The sequence below is a fragment of the Limanda limanda genome, chromosome 14 (assembly GCF_963576545.1).
Source record: "Limanda limanda chromosome 14, fLimLim1.1, whole genome shotgun sequence".
Lineage (NCBI taxonomy): Eukaryota > Metazoa > Chordata > Actinopteri > Pleuronectiformes > Pleuronectidae > Limanda > Limanda limanda.
Genome location: NC_083649.1, coordinates 2,212,813 through 2,230,559, shown reverse-complemented (window position 1 = coordinate 2,230,559; position 17,747 = coordinate 2,212,813). Strand labels below are relative to the sequence as shown.

At 44.4% G+C, this 17,747-nt stretch overlaps 1 protein-coding gene across 1 annotated transcript in view; it reads left to right on the top strand.

Moving 5' to 3' along the window:
• LOC133019633 (large ribosomal subunit protein uL22m-like) overlaps positions 1-13,756 on the top strand; it is a 274,149-nt gene extending 260,393 nt beyond the window's left edge. Inside the window, exon 6 of the mRNA XM_061086179.1 lies at positions 13,745-13,756. The gene's annotated coding sequence lies outside the window, so the exon portion shown is untranslated. The remainder of the gene's footprint in view (positions 1-13,744) is intronic.
• The last annotated feature ends 3,991 nt before the right edge of the window (positions 13,757-17,747 follow it).

Here is a 17,747-nt window from a genome sequence, read left to right as displayed (position 1 = left end):
GTTGATCTAAGTGTCCATGTTGCTGTTGCCTAGCAGCGGTGCTCTTACAACTTAACTCTCACTCACGACTTTGACGATCATAACCACAAGTCGTTAACAAAACCATTGCTAATTTATAATAAAATCTCCTCTGGGTGTAACGATTCTGAAACCAAGTCAGGTCAACCTAAACCAGGATTCATCGTGCACCGGTGACAAAGCCGACAATCTTCCGTAGATCTTTATATTTCGTTACATTTCATTTAGCTGACGCTTTTATCCAAAGCGACTCACAATAAGTGCATCAACCCCGAGGGTACAAACCAAGAACAACAAGAATCAAGAAAGCACAATTTCTTCAAAAATAATAGCAAAACTATAAAATACTATAAGTAAGTGCCATTTAAGTGCTACTAAATTGTTAGTTTTAACATTTTTTAGTAATTTTCTTTTTTTTTTTTTAATTTTTTTATTCAAGGTATAGTTGGAAGAGGTGTGTTTTTAATTTGAGGCGGAACATGTGTAAACTTTCTGATGTCCGGATGTCGATGGGGAGCTCATTCCACCGTTTAGGAGCCAGAACAGAAAACAGTCGTGATTTTGATTTCGGTTTGGGCTCTGCAGTCTCCCTGGAAGCAGTCCATGAATTAGAACAGTTACTCTGTGCACCAGGGTGCTAAAGAAGCAGTTGTGTTATGGGACTGAGCAGGAAAACTAATCTCTGAAGAGGTCTGCAGGTATTTGGCGAAAAAACAGTCGATATGATATCAGTGTTTTTCTCTGGGAACATTTCCTGCCACAGCAAGACGACAAATAAATATCCACTAACAATTTGGTGATTCTCCAGGTGATCGAGTGATATTCTAATAATCTAAAGGAGAAACTGCCGCATGTCTTTAGCGTGTTCGTGTTCAAACTGAGATAAATACTTAGAATGGAAAACCGTTTCTTTATTGTGTTACCGCAGGTCAGTGTGTGCCGACAGATTCCTTTAGCTCCTGCAGTTGAATAGACTCACGACCTTTTGCAGGGTAAATAAGTAAGATGCACTCGCCCCCCCCCGCCCGCCCTCGCACTTGCACACAAACACACATGCCAGAGAGCAAACACACAATCAGTAAGATGTTGACATGTCCTCTTTCTTTAACAAGTATTTCCATTTTCAGCTAAAGGTCAAGGGAAAACTGAATATATGGATTTTCTTTTGCGTGTCCACTGCACAGCAATGCCCTCTATCCACGCTACATGATGTGTGTGTGTGTGTGTGTGTGTGTCTGTGTGAGTGTGTGTGTGTCTGTGTGAGTGTGTGTGTGTGTGAGAGGAATCAATGATGAGGCAGTTAAGAGCCTGGAAGCTGCAGAAGATGGAGAGAGATGGATGAAATTGCTTTTATGTGAATCCTGTATTCCGAGGTACTGTGGGTACGCACACGCACATTCATTGTGAGAGCTCACACACACACACACACACACATGGCGTGTGGTCGTAAACCCGCCGAGCTTCGTCTCCCTGGAGCTGGAGCGCAGAGTTCAGGTGTGATACAGCCGGTAATAAGTCATCAGAGCTGTGGGAGCTGAAAGAACCCGGAAGGTCCATTATTCCTGTCTTCACACACAGGAGGGCTCGCAGGTGTGTCAGGATTTACAAGATCACCATTGTGTATCGTATCTTCCCCCGGTGACAGAACAGGGGAGGACGTCCTCAGGGTGGAGGGTTCCATTCTGTTCAGAGACACTAATTAAATTCCTTCAGGTTCCACAGTCTCTGGTGTTTGTAGGTCAGTTTATATACATGGGTTATATTTAATTGAGCAATCAGATGTTTTACTGACCGAATGAAGAGCTTCATCATGTTCATCAGGATGACTGTGGCTCAGGTATTATAAATAATGATGGACGAACTGATGTTGCATCAGAGTAAAGTACGATTATAGAGGGTCTGTGTGTGTGTGTGTGTGTGTGTGTGTCTGTGCGTGTTCGTGTGTGTGTGCATGTGTCCAGTTCATTGCCAGAGCTTGGCCTCTGGACTAATTAAGCAGGTAGGCGTTGCAGATGGTGAAACTGCCAGCACGGGATGAGCCGATGGTCATTAACACACAACTTCTGCCTCCACTGTAATCTCTCTTAGCTGGAGTCAGAGAGAGAGAGATGAAACAGAGAGAGAGAGAGAGAGAGAGATGAAACAGAGAAAGGGAGAGTGACCTAGAAATGGAGGTTTAGATGGAAATCTGAGGGAGGACGAGGAGAGAAGCGATGAGAAGACTTGAGAGTTTGAAGAGAAATCAGGTCAGACGTGAAAACACAGGAAGTGAAAGAGAACGAGGCGTCGCTGCTGCTTCATGTTTATCAGATGAGACGACAACAAACACTAAGTTTTCATTTCCCTTTCCTCCTCTTTCCAACTCTTTCCCTTCCACACACAGATTTAATTCAAACTCTGAGTGGAAGTTAGTGTGGAAGTGAAACAAAGTCCTGCAGCGTCGGTTTCCATCAACGTTATCCACCTCATCTCCTCAGAGGAAGGAGAACTTCAAACGACTGAATATGAAAAGAGAAAAGATGATGACCAGCTTTTTGCTCGGGTGAATTCTTTGCTCTCTGATATCAGGCGTCCCTTCAGGTGAGCGCATCACCTCTCCGCTGCAGCTCGATTGGTTTCCAGCTCTTTTCTCGGACGCGTTCCCGTGAGTTTGGAGTTTCCCTGCAGCTTCTGAGGAAATTGAAACCTTCATCCTCCCCAAAGAGTCGGAGTTTTGCTTCTTCTTCTTCTTCAGGTTGAACAATCTTGTGTCAGTCAGAATCTCATCCTCCCGCTAGACGCCGAATCTCACTGGAAACATTTGCTCTTTTTGCTCGTTTGCTTTGTTTCTGTCGTGCAGTTGTTTTTTTGCTGATGTCATGCAAGTGTGAGGATTTGCGGATGTTTCTCCCGACGTGTTTTCCCCTGACCCGGATTTGACACGCAGCGAACCACACGCTCGTACTAACAGCTACAAACAAGCACCTCAGCTGTTTCTAAAGGTTACTTTGATCACTACAAACCTGAGTCTGGGTGTAGAGACACAAGAGATCAAAGACAAACAGCGTGTTCGGCAAAATCTCAAAACTCTCTGAGCCTGAGAACAAGAAGGCAGCTGCCGTGCATCGATATTTAAATTTAAAAGAAGCTTTAGCAAAGAGTGTCTCCACTTCCTCTCGAACAAACATGAAGCCAAAATATTTAAGATGCAGCTGCAGCCATCTTGTGATTTTGACGTATAACATCCACACCGGCGTCGGCCCTCATCACAAAAAGCTCTGGAATCTTTTTGTCTGTCCAAGTTGACGTCTTCGTCTTCTTCCCTTCTGAGATTTTTATATTCTACCAGTTTGAAACATCATCAAAATTCCCACTTACTCGCTGTGAATCCTCTGGAGAACTACCTCGAGATTTTATAGGAAGTGGCAGGAGAAACTCCAAAAGAATCTCCACAGTAATGGATTCAAACATTTACATATTTTAGTCTAGATGATTTCAGGAGATCATCCGGAGAACCTTATGAAAAATGTTTTAAGTTAAGATCATTCTCATTCCTCTAAGTAAACTTTGGATAAGAAACGAGGGAGTAAACAGAAAACCAGTTAATTAGAAATCAGATTTTTCTTTTCTTTTTTCTGTTTATTTAAAACCTGATGTATATTATTCTTGTTATTCCTCTGTGTCTCTCTAGTGTTTATTTCAAATCAAACCACAGCTGCAGTTAATAAGCAGATATTCATTCACTGCAGGAAACAGTCCCAAACAAATACACTTTTAAAACCACTGATCCCAGTTGTGTTTCAGGTCTTTACTCAGTTGAATTTCTCCTAATCAGACCTCATGAACTTGAATAAATCTGCATCTGAACGTAGAAACAAAGGTTCCAGTCGCAGAGCAGAGATGTGAAGACTCAGAGAGATCCAGCAGATGGATTTAGTCTTTTAAGTGTTGACAAATATCATAAAAATAATGTCCATGAAGTCGTTTCCAGATGTTTTCGTGTGTGTGTGTCTCTCTGTCGTAGACGTGTTTGCAGAGACTTTTATTATGACAATCAATAAATGAGGGAATAAATAAAGTGTATGAGGAAACACCACAGGCGGTTTCCTGCAGTCGCGTGATAGTAAAATGAGGTGTTTTGTATTCACACACAGGACAGTGAAAAACTGTGTGTTTTCAGCATAATAAATCATCTCAAGGCGGTGACGCTTTTAAACTGATAAACAACCATTGGATCACTTGTAAAAGCCGTAAAAACTCCAATAAACACGTCCGTCTGTGATTATTCTGAGCGTCTCCGGCTCTAACTGGGTTATTTCCTCTTCTCTGCATGAAGCGCTGGAAATGAAGTCGTGTGCAGGAGGAGGCCGCGGGCTGACGGCGGCCTACAAACCCCCCCCACACGTCACTCTCACAGCAGCCGCTCGGCGCTGCGTGATCATGTGTGATGGCACAAACACAAAACAGCACTAACAGGAAAAACAGCATCTGGGGGGGGTCAGCGTCCAAAGAACCTTCCCTGGGACGGAGGATTGGAGTTTTTTAATTTCAGCCCTCAGCAGATAGGTGTCACCCTTCATTAACCTGCTCCGACCCGCTCGTTAACTCACAGCCCGGCTCTGAGTGGGCGGCGGCCTGTGTGACGGACTCGTTTTCGTGAAAAGAAACGATGAACGATGGCGACGCTGATCCTCGGCGCTCGGTCACGAGACGCATGCGGAGAGCGAAGGCTGTTTTTCTGAAAGGAGCAAAATGAAAGAAGTGGTGGGCGACGAGCTGAGGCTCCGAGTGAGAGAGTGAGACGTGGCAGGTCCTGACATCGAGTGGCAGCAGCTGCCGTTGTTGCTCTAATGACTGAGAGAAAGTTCCTGTTTAACGAGCAGTGACTTTATCGCTTCTGCTTCCTGCTTCTTTTCACTCTCAGAGTCCAAGTGAGGAAACCTTCCTCTGAACGAGCAGGAAGTCAGAGAGTCACTGAGCAGATTCTGTTTCACACGAAGGTAAAACACACTTGTGGATTTTCCTTATGAATATTTGATATTAGGGCTGCAGGTGCTTCTCCCAGGGAGTCGGATCCAGGAAGTGTGTGTGTTTCCACCTCAGGGACCAGGTTTTAAATGAACAGTTATTAACAACTATTAATATCAATTAAAACAGCAATGGTTAGAAATTACTGTATTTTTTTATCATATTAATACTGTTCAAACTGTTTCAAGTTGCATAGAACATCCAGAAGCATAGAATTACTAAGTTATAAAAGACTTGTTAATAATCATTTTAGAACAATAATGTAAAAAGGCTGAACTGGTGGTTTCTGTTCTGTGGAGTTGGTTCTAAACCTTTATTAACCATACGACAGAGACCTGGACGCCACGAGCAGAACAATGTGTTTTACATCATCTCATCATTTTTTCACGAGCAGAGAGTTTAAAGTTTCTGAATCCACATGCTCGCCTCCGTTCACACCCACTGAGACTCAAAGTGTTTTCACGAGTTGCCGTTAAGTAAAAGCTGCTGATTCGCCCACTTTTTTTAAACATCCATCTGCTGCGTGGCTCGTCTCCGCTGAGCCGCCAACTCCTCGCCAGTGTTTTTATTCCCCGACCTTAAGGCGGATCATTAAAGACTCAATCAAGGTGTGTCGCCGTGTCAATAACGGCTCTGCACTCGCTGACACTGGATTTACTGAAGGTAAATGTTGTGGCAGCTTTAGTGTCATCGTACCACTGAACTGCCGCTTGCACTCTATTTGTCTCTTCAACGCTTGATGATGGAAAAAATACAAAACCACCCAGGGATTGTGATTCAGGCACGAGTGAACATACATGAAGATTCACGTGCGTGTTTGTCAAGTCACGTCACATAAAGAACTACCTGAGTTGATTTAAAGAGCTTCACAGGCATTGATATAAAAGGATTTGACAGAAGAAGACGAGGAGAAAAGAAATACGATTTAATAAGATGGGACTTTAATTCAGATTTAAATCCTCAAAGGTGGGACAAGAACTGATCTGGAGCAGGAGACTGTTCCAGAGTTTGGAGGCAGAGACGGAGAAAAGCTTTGAGTTTTAGTGAAGAGTCGATGTAAGGATGAGAACCTGGAACCATGAGAACATGGAACCAGGAGAACCTGGAACCAGGAACCAGGAGAACGTGGAACCAGGAGAACGTGGAACCAGGAGAACGTGGAACCAGGAGATTGCCGTGGATGTGAACACACCCAGTAGTTGAGATCAGAGCTGGAACCCAGAATCCAGGAGATTTTGTTTAAGGCCTCAAAAACAAATTTTAACAAGTTTTTTTCTTGACCCAATTCTCATCCTTTCTCTAAGTTTCATGGAAATACCTTCAGAAGTTTTTACATAATCGACAGAAGAAGACACAGAAGACGAGGAGAAAAGAAATACGATTAATAAGATGGGACTTTAATTTAGATTTAAATCCTCAAAGGTGGGACAAGAACTGATCTGGAGCAGGAGACTGTTCCAGAGTTTGGAGGCAGAGACGGAGAAAAGCTTTGAGTTTTAGTGAAGAGTCGATGTAAGGATGAGAACCTGGAACCAGGAGAACATGGAACCAGGAGAACATGGAACCAGATGATGCCGTGGCTGTGAACACACCCAGTAGTTGAGATCAGAGCTGGAACCCAGATCCAGGAGATTTTGTTTAAGGCCTCAAAAACAAATTTTAACAAGTTTTTTTCTTGACCCAATTCTCATCCTTTCTCTAAGTTTCATGGAAATACCTTCAGAAGTTTTTACATAATCCTGCAAACAAACACACAAGTGGGGGGGGGGGGGGGGGGGCTCCTTGGTGGATGTAATTAAAGTGGATTTTTAAAGGAATTAAATAACCCAACCTGTCAGAAAGACTCATTATTTCTGCTGCATGGATCTGCATCAGCTCTACAGGTGAATTCTCAGCTGTAGCATGATACGTCTGATGGAGTTTCAACAGGACGTCGATCCATCGATCGTCTTCTGGCTCCGGTCGAGGGTCCGGTGCCTCGTGGGGGGGGGCCGGATCCCACCGGGCGTCATTACACACTGCTTTATGGCAGCGGATGTTTACATGTTTACATCTAGTTTGAGCACTGAGGACTGAAAACATGAAGTAAATGTGATTCTGGTTTTTAATTTGGGGCAAAACAAAGTTGAGTGAAGTTGTGTGAAGTCAGGAAAGAGCTGAACTCATGATATAAGAAGCTGTTCTCACAGAATTAAGATCAAAGCTTCGTCCGAGTTATTAAGTCACTTATTCTCTTTTCTCTGGTGTCGACAGAACTGAACTCACCAGAGAACCTGTTGCTCTGTTCCTCCAGCTCCTCACATTTCCTGTTTCCCTCCATCCCGTCGCTTAGAACCAGTGAAACCACAACAGGAGTTTACCTCATAAAGTGCTTATTGGTAAATAAAGCTCTGTGATGTCACTTTTTTTAATATTTAGCCGTCGGCTGCAAACGCTGCTAAACGCCGGCCGGTGATTTAACATGAAAACAGAGGAGAAGTCCACACAGCAGCAGAAGTCTGAACGAGCGCTCGGAGACTGGAAGCGTCTCCTGAGCTCGGACTAACTTCTCGTGTGAGGGGTCTGTTCGGGAGGATTCTGCTGATCCGCTCCCTCGGCGCTTCGCGGCTCGGCCTCTTCTCTTCGTAAAGAAAGCGATGACTGTAGGAGATGTGTGATCCCACATCAGCAATCCCTAATTGGAGAAACCTGGGAAACCTGGGAAATAATGATGTGGGCCCAGGAGGAGATGATCAGCTGAGAGAAGAGTCGTCCCTCACATGCTGACCCTGTGTTTCTCCTCCTTCTTCTCTCAGGTGGTCAGAGGAATCCCCCCCGGAGCCGCTCAGAAACTCTGCATCAGCACACTCATACACTGAGGTAAGTGTGCGTCTCTCTGTGTGTGCATGTTGGTTGTGTTGTGTGTGTGTGTCATTGTACAGCGTCTGAGGGAGTTCACGTCTTTTATTTAACTGTACAGGAAGTTTTTCTTCTGTTTGTCAGAGACACATTTTTATCTGATGCCAGGAAGGAAGAAGGATTTATTGGATTTTCACCGGTGAACTAATCTGGTTTTGGTTGTCTGGTGAAAGTTTCTGGCAGCAGGACAGAGAGAGTGTGTGTGTGTTGGCGTGTGTGTTTGTTTGTGTGTGTGCAAAAGGGTCTTTAAAGTGTAACTTCATCTGTAAGTTCTGTCTGCTCCAGCTATGAGCAGGTTCACACCAGGTTCAGGTTCCAGGATTGAAACCTTTTTAATCAGGATTTTTGAAAAAACAATGAATAAAATAGAGGAGAAATTGACTCCCTCAACCGGAGCAACCTTTTATTATATTTAAAAATATTGTCTGGGGCATTTTAAGCCGTTTTGTGAGAGGAAAGACCAAGTGAGAAAGGAGGAGCGAGAGAGAGAGAGAGAGAGGGACACAGAGACAGACTGAAACTGGACTGTCCAGCCACTGAGTTATGACACTGCATAAATTATTCATAAGTATTCAGTGTCATAACTACATCTCTGACGTTTATAACAAACCAAACCGTTTGAAAATCTGTTGAAAATTGAGCAAGTTATGGTTATTTAAAAAGTACGTACCACTTCAACACAATGTTATGGGTGAGCGAGCTGACTGTGGCAAGATGGCCGCCACGTGCGGACGTCCGACTCCATTGGCCGAGACATCTAGCCTTATATATATCTATGGTGGACAATCTGAAGGACTTGAGCTCTGATTGGTCGTTTTCTTTAAACCTGGAAGTTGTTCTTCTATCTGAGAGACTCAATTAAAAAAAAATACTGCGATTATATCTCTCACACAAAAGCAAATCTGGGTCATTCCGACAAAAAACTTGATTCAAACTTCCATTTACATTCATATCCAGAACTATTAATGTGTTTCCTGCTGCACACATGCTGCGACAGACCTGAAAATACTCTCACGTCTCTTTAGATGTTTATTTTCCCAAAAACCTGTAAAATGATTCTCCCTTGGGATGAAAACACTTCTTCAACTTGTGCATTTAATATTCAGCCGACATGTGTGGATGTATGTTGAAGTTTGAGTCAAAGTTTTCACATGAGAACGCTTCTTTATTTAATTTAAGCTTCATTCTCACAGGAAGTTGATTCTTTGTTTTCCACCAAGAAGCTTCTTGGTATTTCATCAGTTTCCAGACTTTTCTTGAAAGCAGTGAATATGTATTTTTTTAACACTGAGGGCTGAGCAGTCACTTCCGGAGAAGCTGTCGCTGACGGTTACACTCGTGTGACTGTGGCGTCAGCATGATAATGATCCTGAAGCAAGAGAAAGTGAAAAGAGAACAAAGAACATCGGTGGCGTTTGTGTGAAGAAGACGGGAGCGAGGGAGAGAAAGGGAAACAGCTGGGAGGAAGCCAGACCTTTTTAAAAGACTAGACTGTGACTGACAGGTCGCATGTCGGCCCGAGGTCACTGATCAGCTGACACACACACGATCCGACGCCACACAACACGAGCTGCCGACAAGCTGCTGCACGAGGTTGAGGTAGGAAGCTGAGGATTGTTATTCCCCAGGTGCCTGAAGGAAACAGGTTCCTGTGACATCTCTTCTGCCTGGAAACGTCTGAGAATGTGAAGCACGAAGAGACAAACACACAAAGCTTCTGTCAGAATCTCATACAACTCAAGAGAGGAAAAAAAACATGAAACAAACCCAGAACTCTTTCTGCAGTGAAGTCACAGATTCATTTACATATTAGTTTTGCAACTCAGGCAGTTCCACCAGGACAGAATTTGTTAATTTTCATTTGGATTAAAAAAGCTGAACCAAAAACCTGCGGGGGGGCAAATTACAATGTGAAACCAAATCGAACAAGATTTAATGAAACAACGGAACAAACTCAAGAAGCTCGGTTCAGACTTTCAGCTTAAAAGACATCCTTACCTCCAAAAAACTATATCTGCTTCATAAACTTCATTTTATTATAAAAACCAAATCGCTCTGACTTGCCAAATCTCCAGATTTGAGATGTGGTTGTTTTTTAACACTTAATATCAGGGAGGTTGTGTACTTTTCACTTCATTCACATATTGAGGAGGAATATTTGGATTTTGACAGAGAGTACGGAAGCTGGGACCTGATCCAGAACCTGCTTGAAACTGATGTATTTTTAAAAACGCTAAGAGGACAGACCTGGTTCGACCCAGATAGTCTCATGAAGGACAAGAAACACAGGATGGATGGATGAGTAAAAGAAGAGCTGAAGTTAATCGAGTGTTGAAGCCAAAAAGTGCCTGATTAAAAAAAAGTAACCGACAAAATAAAGACCCAGTTTTTTAAATGTCGGGCAACATCGGCGTCTTGCTTTCCTCCCGAGGGAGAAACACGTGGATGAAAGCAGGTCAGGGAGAAGGAGAAGGAGAAGGAGCAGGAAGGAGAGGAGGAGGAGGAGGAGCAGGAAGGAGAGAGAGGTTTATCTTCATGAAATCCCAGTTTAGTTTCTGATGGTGTGATGGTCAGGAGATGGACGAGTGGTTTTACAGCCGGATGGATTGTGGAGAGAAGGAGCAGCGAGCGGCGACAGGACGGGAGCTGGATGATGTGAAAGCGTGTTCGTTTATCCTTTAAGAGAAGAAGAGCTGAATTCAGTTGTTCAATCAAAGTATTTATTTAGGAGACAATGAACAGGTCACAGCAAAGCAATGGGCTTCCAGTACATTAGTTGTATCAGAGCGCTGAACATCTGGCGCCTGTCTATTTTATAACAGCAGTTCTTCGTTCCTCCTCCTCGGAAGTGCGCAGGCGTAATCCATCCTCCTGGCTTTTGGAATACGGAAGCTATAGTTGCTCGGCAACCTGTTTACTTCATGAAAGGCCTTGACCCAGCAGATGCCGTGACGGGCAAAAGGTGTTTACAATTGGAGAAAAGATTATTGTGTTTTCTGCTTCATCAAAACAATCCTGACTGTAAACATTGGGATCCTCGAAACCAAAGCAACGAAACAGAATGAAGTCAACAGAGTCGCTCTGTCAGACCTCCAGAACTTTATCAGACAGCTGTGAGACTGACCAACAATAACAGCAGCTAGTTTCAAGAGTGAACATTCTGAGAATCAAAAGGTTATTGCTAATAATCTGTATGAAGGCCTAATATCTAACTAAAAATACTTCCCATCTCTTTATTGCTAAGAGTACAAATATAATTTGAAATGATTCTGTCAGCACAAAGTATAGTTAAAAATTTGAAATCCTCACAATGAGAAGATGCAGAGATGCAGACGAGTGAAGTGGGGAGATAAGGGAAGAAGTGGGCCGAGCGAAGGAGGGAGGAGAAAACAAACGAGATTGAAATGTGTGGAGGAGGAGAAGCAGAGGTGGGAGGAGGAGCAGGAGTAGGAGGAGGAGGAGAAGGAGGAGGAAGAGGAGAAGAACAGGAGGAGAAGAACATTAGGAGAAGAAGAGGAGGAGGAAGAGGTGGACAAGGAGGAGGAGGAGGAGGAAAAAGAGGAGGAGGAAGAGGAGTACGACGACAACGAGTAGTAGGAGGAGGAGGAGGAGGAGGAGGAGGAGGAGGAGGAGGAGGAGGAGGAGGAGGAGGAGGAGGAGGAGGAGGAAGAGGAAAAGGAAGAGGAGGAGGAGGGAGAAGAGTAGGAGGAAGAGGAGGAAGAGGAGAAAGAGAAAGAAGAGGAGGAGGAAGAGGAAGAGGAGGAGGAGGAAGGAGGACGAGGAGGAGGAGAAGGAGGAGGAAGAGGAGGAGGAGGAGGAAGAGGAAGAGGAACAATACCAGTAATACAAGAAGAGAGGGAGCGAGAGGCTGAGGACGAGAGAGGGAAGAGGAGCGAGGGAAGAATGGAAAAGTAAAAGAGAGAGGAGAATGAAGTATGAAGGAAGAGAGACAGAAGGGGGGGGGGCGAAACAAAGACGCATATGTGTGAGTCACAGACAACGATAAACTATTTCAATCTAAAAGCAAAAATAATTCAGTTGTTTCATTTGTAAACGATCGTTGCCTGAATATTAATTAAGTGAAAAGAGAGAGAGAATCGTGATTCAGCAGCGGAGGAGTTTCACTCTGAGCTGATTTGTGTTTTTCCATCTGACTTGTTCTCAGGAGGATTAAACACATGATACCTGTTGTGCTGAGACTAAGTCGTGAAGGTTCCAGAGTCGGATGCTCTGATATGAAGATTTAAAAGTTCTCAGATCAACACTTTTCAATTTTCATATTTTCCAGAGCAGCAGAGAAACAGAAACTCAAACACGTGATAATTCTCAGGATGAAACTGGATTCAGACTTTTCAGAAACGTTCTGTAAACGCAGGAGAAAGAAAGAAGGTGAGAGAGACTGAAGAGGCTTTGAGAATAAAGGACACTCGTCTTCATCGTTCTCGTCCCACCTCTTCCTCTTCTTCACTTCTTCTCCTCCTCCTCTTCTCCTCCTCTTCTTCTCCTGTTCTCCTCCTCCTCTTCTTCTCCTGTTCTCCTCCTCCTCTTCTTCTCCTGTTCTCCTCCCCTACATCTCCTCCTCCTCTTCTCCTCTTCTCCTCTTCTCCTCTTGTTCTTCTCCTTCTCCTCCTGTTCTCCTCCTCTCTTCTTCTCCTCTTCTCCTCCTCTTCTTCTCCTCCTCCTCTTCTCCTCCTCCTCCTCTTCTCCTCTTTCTCTCCTCCTCCTGTTCTCCTCCTCTTCCTCTCCTCCTCCTCCTCTTATCCTCCTGTTATCCTCCTCTTCTCCTCTTCTCCTCCTCTTCTCCTCCTCTTCTCCTCCTCTTTTCTTCTCCTCTTCTCCTCTTCTCCTCTTCTCCTCTTGTTCTTCTCCTTCTCCTCCTGTACCTCTTCTCCTGTACTTCTCCTTCTGTTCCTTTCCTCCTCCTCCTCTTCTCCTCCTCTTCTCCTCCTCTTCTTCTCCTCTTCTCCTCCTGTTCTTCTCCTCCTCTTCTTCTCCTCTTCTACTCCTGTTCTTCTCCTCTTCTTCTCCTCCTCCTCTTCTCCTCCTCTTCCTCTTCTTCTCTTCTTCTCCTCCTCTTCTCCTCCATTTCTTCTCCTGTACTTCTCCTCCTGTTCCTCCCCTCCTCTTCTCCTCTTCTCCTCTTCTCCTCATCCAAACCAGTTGGTGTTTTAAAACGCTTCCTGTCGCTTCCCACAGAGTAATGCTGGGGGGGGTGGTTCCTCCCATGAGGCCTTATGATAATAACCCATATGCGCCGCGCCGCCAATTAATTTCTACCCAGAACTTGTGCGGCCTTGCTGTGACCTCCAGACACGGGAGCAATGACACGACGGGTTGTTACAGAGCGGCGAGGGACGAGCGGGGGGGTGGGGGGGGGGTGGTTAGTTAGCAGATTGACCTTTTCCCACAATGCACCAGCTCAGCGCCTCCTTCCTTTTGTGACTAGATTAGAAAAGTGAAACGCAGAGGGAGGTCGGCGAGGGATTTACTGTCCATCTCTAACTCTCTCTCTCTTCCCCGTGGGCGAGTCGGAAAGGGAGGGGGGGGAGAAGGTGTGGGAGACGAGGGGGGGGCAGAGGAGATTACAAGGAGGGAGGGCGGCGAAGGACGGAGAGAAACAAAGAGAGACAGAAAGGGAGGAGAAGCAAATTAGAGAGGGAGAAGACGGGTGAGAGAACGTGAGGGAAAGGAGGAAGAGATGGAGGAAGAGATGGAGGAAGAGATGGAGGAAGGGATGGAGGAAGAGATGGAGGAAGAGACAGGAAGTGAGGAAGACGAGGAAAACAGAGAGAGGAAGAGATGGAGGGACGACAGTTACGAGGAGAAAGAGACGAGAGAGGAGCGATGGAGTCAGGATGAATCCAGAGGAAAGAGGAGAAAAGGAGAAGAGGAGGAGAAGAGGAGGAGGAGAAGAGGAGAAGAGGAGAAGAGGGCGAGTTCTGATGGTGACGAGTGAAAGCGAAGGAGCGAGGGAGGAAGTGAGGAGAGGCCGGGGGGGGGGGGCAGCGAGTGGACAGAACAGCCGAGTGATGAACCTGCCTGAAGGAGAAACGGACGTGAAGGATTTCTGCGTCTTTTAATCTCCACGTCTCCTGAAGCATCATGGGGGGGGGGGGGGGCTGCGTCACTCGTGTTTATGAAAAATAATTATTTTACGTAACCAAAATAACTGTGGATGAAGGTCAAAGGTCAAATGTCACCTCACACCTTTCTTCTTCTTCTTGTTAACGTGATATCTCCGGAAGTCCTCGAGGGAATTTCTCCAGACGTGCTACAGATGTTCATTTGGACTCACAGTGATTAGCTCACTAGGTCATAGGTCACTGTAAACCCCCCGCCCCCTTTGTGTTGGTGCTGAGTCGTAGAACAGTCACATGACGAGGAGCTGAGGAGGTGAAGAACGAGCTGAGCTTCATATTCATCTGATGATGATGCTGCCGTCCCTACAGGATTATGAATTATTCACAAGTGCTTCTAAACACTGTACAACTTCAAATTCACCCAGATACACAAACACACAGACACACAGACACACACACACACACACACAGACACACAGACACACACACACACACACACAGACACACAGACACACACACACACACACACACACACACAGACACACAGACACACACACACACACACACACACAAACAGGTTCTGTTTCCTGATTAAACACTAAACGCTAAAGTGCAGATGCTAAAATTAAGTGACCACCTTTGGCAGGATCTTGAGTCTCTTCATCTTTTTCTGTCTTACACTTTTCTTCCCTCCTCCTCCTCCTTCACCTCTTCCTCCTGCTCCTCCTCCTCCTCCTCCTCTTCCTCCTGCTCCTCCTCCTCCTCAACCTCCTCCTCCTCCTCCTCCTCCTCCTCCTCTTCTTCAGCTGATTCCTGACACACCAGACTAACACAGACATGTTGCTTTCAAACACATGTGAATACAGAGCGAGTTTCACAGGTCAAAGGTCGATTTCTCCAGAATCATTTTCACGTTTGAAGTTCGACTTAATAAGGACTTATGTATTTGTGTTAACGAGCTTTGATTGGCTAGTTCGGGTGAGAAAGTGTCTAAAAAGTTGAGCTTTTCTCAACTTAGCTTCATTAATAATATATTATCACAACAAATCTTTGTGTAACTGTGGTTCAACTACACAAAACACTTCACTCCTACTTTGTTTGTCGTGTTTCTTCCTCTTGTACGAAGTTACTTTGTGTTTTTGGTATTCATGATTCTTGACTCGTCCCAGCCTGGCGAGTTCCGACCGATCCAGACGAATATTTGAGTTTTTAACGTTATACATTATTCTCTGGACTCTGATCTGCTCTTGGATTTGTTGGACCTGACTTCTCTCTCTCTCTGGTTATTGACGTTTTACTGAATCATCTCTGAGTAAGAATCTTTGGTTTAAGTTTTACTTTCTACCTTTGGGTCTTTTCTCTGTGTTTTCTCCTCACACAGCTGGTGGTGGAGACCAAACCAGAGCAAAAAGAGTTGAGTTATGGTGAAAAGTTGATTCATAAACATGAGATTTGCTCCATTTTACAAGGTGATGATGCGTGAGATTTGTTTTTTGTGGTGTTCTCCTTCCCACAGAAACTGGTGAATGTTTCTTAAAGTTTGATTTAGGGAATTTACAAACTGAACCAGAGGCGACCGAGCTTTATAGATAACTTCGGATTAAAATGCAATGGTAGTCACTATACTTCTTCTCTGTTATTGTTATAATTCGTTTTATATTTCCCACATAACTTGTAAATATAACTTAACAATATAAACCTAAATCAAGCTTTCTGCATCATTTCTGATGCTGAATTCTGATTTCTTGAATTTTTATTTACATTTTACGTAAACACAGTTTATTCACACCATGTTAAAGCCCTATGAGACGAATTGTGATTTGTGAATGTGGGCTATACAAATAAAGTTTGATTGATTGATTGATTGATTGATTCTCCCTTCATATGAGATCATATTAATGCATCGTATGTTGTTATTTTCATTATCTAGATGTCACCTGGCTTCACGGAGCCTTCACTTTCCATCAGCCTCATGTATTTGGATCTGAGAACTCCTCCCTCTTCTCGTAGTTGCACATCTATTTGTGTATTTATGGGCTCAGAGCTGTTTAATATACACGTCTCAATGTTCCTACATAATGTATTTCCTGTTAGGGTGTTTACATCTGTTTCTGCAAGTTATTAAAAAGCTCTGTATGAATATCATGGAATATTACCATGTGTTTCTGAGGCTCATCGCAGTGAAGTTCTTTGACTTTATAAATCAAGTAATCAAGGGAATTTTACTCAGCGTTGGATTAAGTCCAGCGGCGAATCCTGATGTATTCATCTGATTGCTCAACTCTATTACTCACACACACACACACACACACACACGCACACACACACACACGCACACGGAGGATTTGTGTTCTCCGCTCTGTACTAACACCTTCCTCCAGACTTGCCTTAGGCGGCGCAGCAGAAGCTGAATTATTGAACAAATCAAGGTCCCAGGCTATGTATTTATATGATATTGGTAATGAGGCCGCTGGAGATTGTGCAGTGAGTTACTGAGAGGAGTGTGTGTGTGTGTGTGTGTGTGTGTGTGTGTGTCTGACCCTGAGTACACACGATGCTTCACTGAGTGCACAATAGTCTCCTTCTATTCTTCCCACAGGAGCTGCTGCTGTTTCATCACTACCTCCATTGTCTGTATTATCTCTGGATGCTAAGTGTGTGTCTGTGTGTGTCTGTGTGTGTGTGTTAGTCTGAGGGGACAGAGTTGTGTAATATGTGGGTGAGAGCAGTTAGTGATGTTCAGGAGTTCCAGAGCGCTGCCTGTGCTTTGTGCGATCAAGTGTTCTTTGTGTGACTTGTGTAGATTTATGTTGTACAAGAACAAAACCTAAACATCCCCAAATCCGAGTTCCACTGTTTGTAGTGATGACGTCATCGGTGACATCGCCCTGTGAAGGTCAGATATTATAATAGAGACGATCAGATTCCATATTCCATATTCATATTATCTGAACCTTGAGACTTCTACTGTTGTCGACCTTCAGAGAGTTTGTGGTTAAAGGCCCAACTTGGATTTCTGGTCCATGTTTCGCTGGCAAAAAAATAATCTGCTGTGACGTCAACTTTTGTTTTTGATGCGACCAACATCCATGAGCCTCACGTTGAAAATGATGACTGAAAAGTTATTCTAATAATCCAAAGCAATAGTTTATATCAGAATGTAATGATGAGACAGGAAGAGATGGAGGAAGAGATGGAGGAAGAGATGGAGGAAGAGATGGAGGAAGAGACAGGAAGAGATGGAGGAATAGATGGAGGAAGAGATGGAGGAAGAGATTGAGGAAGAGATGGAGGAAGAGATGGAGGAAGAGATGGAGGGAGAGATGGAGGAAAAGATGGAGGAAGAGAAGGAGGAAGAGATGAAGGGAGAGATGGAGGAAGAGATGGAGGAAGAGTTGGAGGGAGAGATGGAGGAAGAGATGAAGGGAGAGACAGGAAGAGGTAGGTGGAAGAAGAGATGGAGGAAGAGATGGAGGCAGAGATGGAGGGAGAAATGGAGGAAGAGATGGAGGAAGAGATGGAGGAAGAGATGGAAGAAGAGATGAAGGAAGTGACAGGAAGAGATGGAGTAAGAGACAGGAAGAGATGGAGGAAGATATGGAGGAATAGATGGAGGAAGAGATGGAGGAAGATATGGAGTAAGAGACAGGAAGAGATGGAGGAAGAGATGGAGGAAGAGATGGAGGAAGAGATGAAGGAAGAGATGGAGGGAGAGATGGAGGAAGAGACAGGAAGAGATGGAGG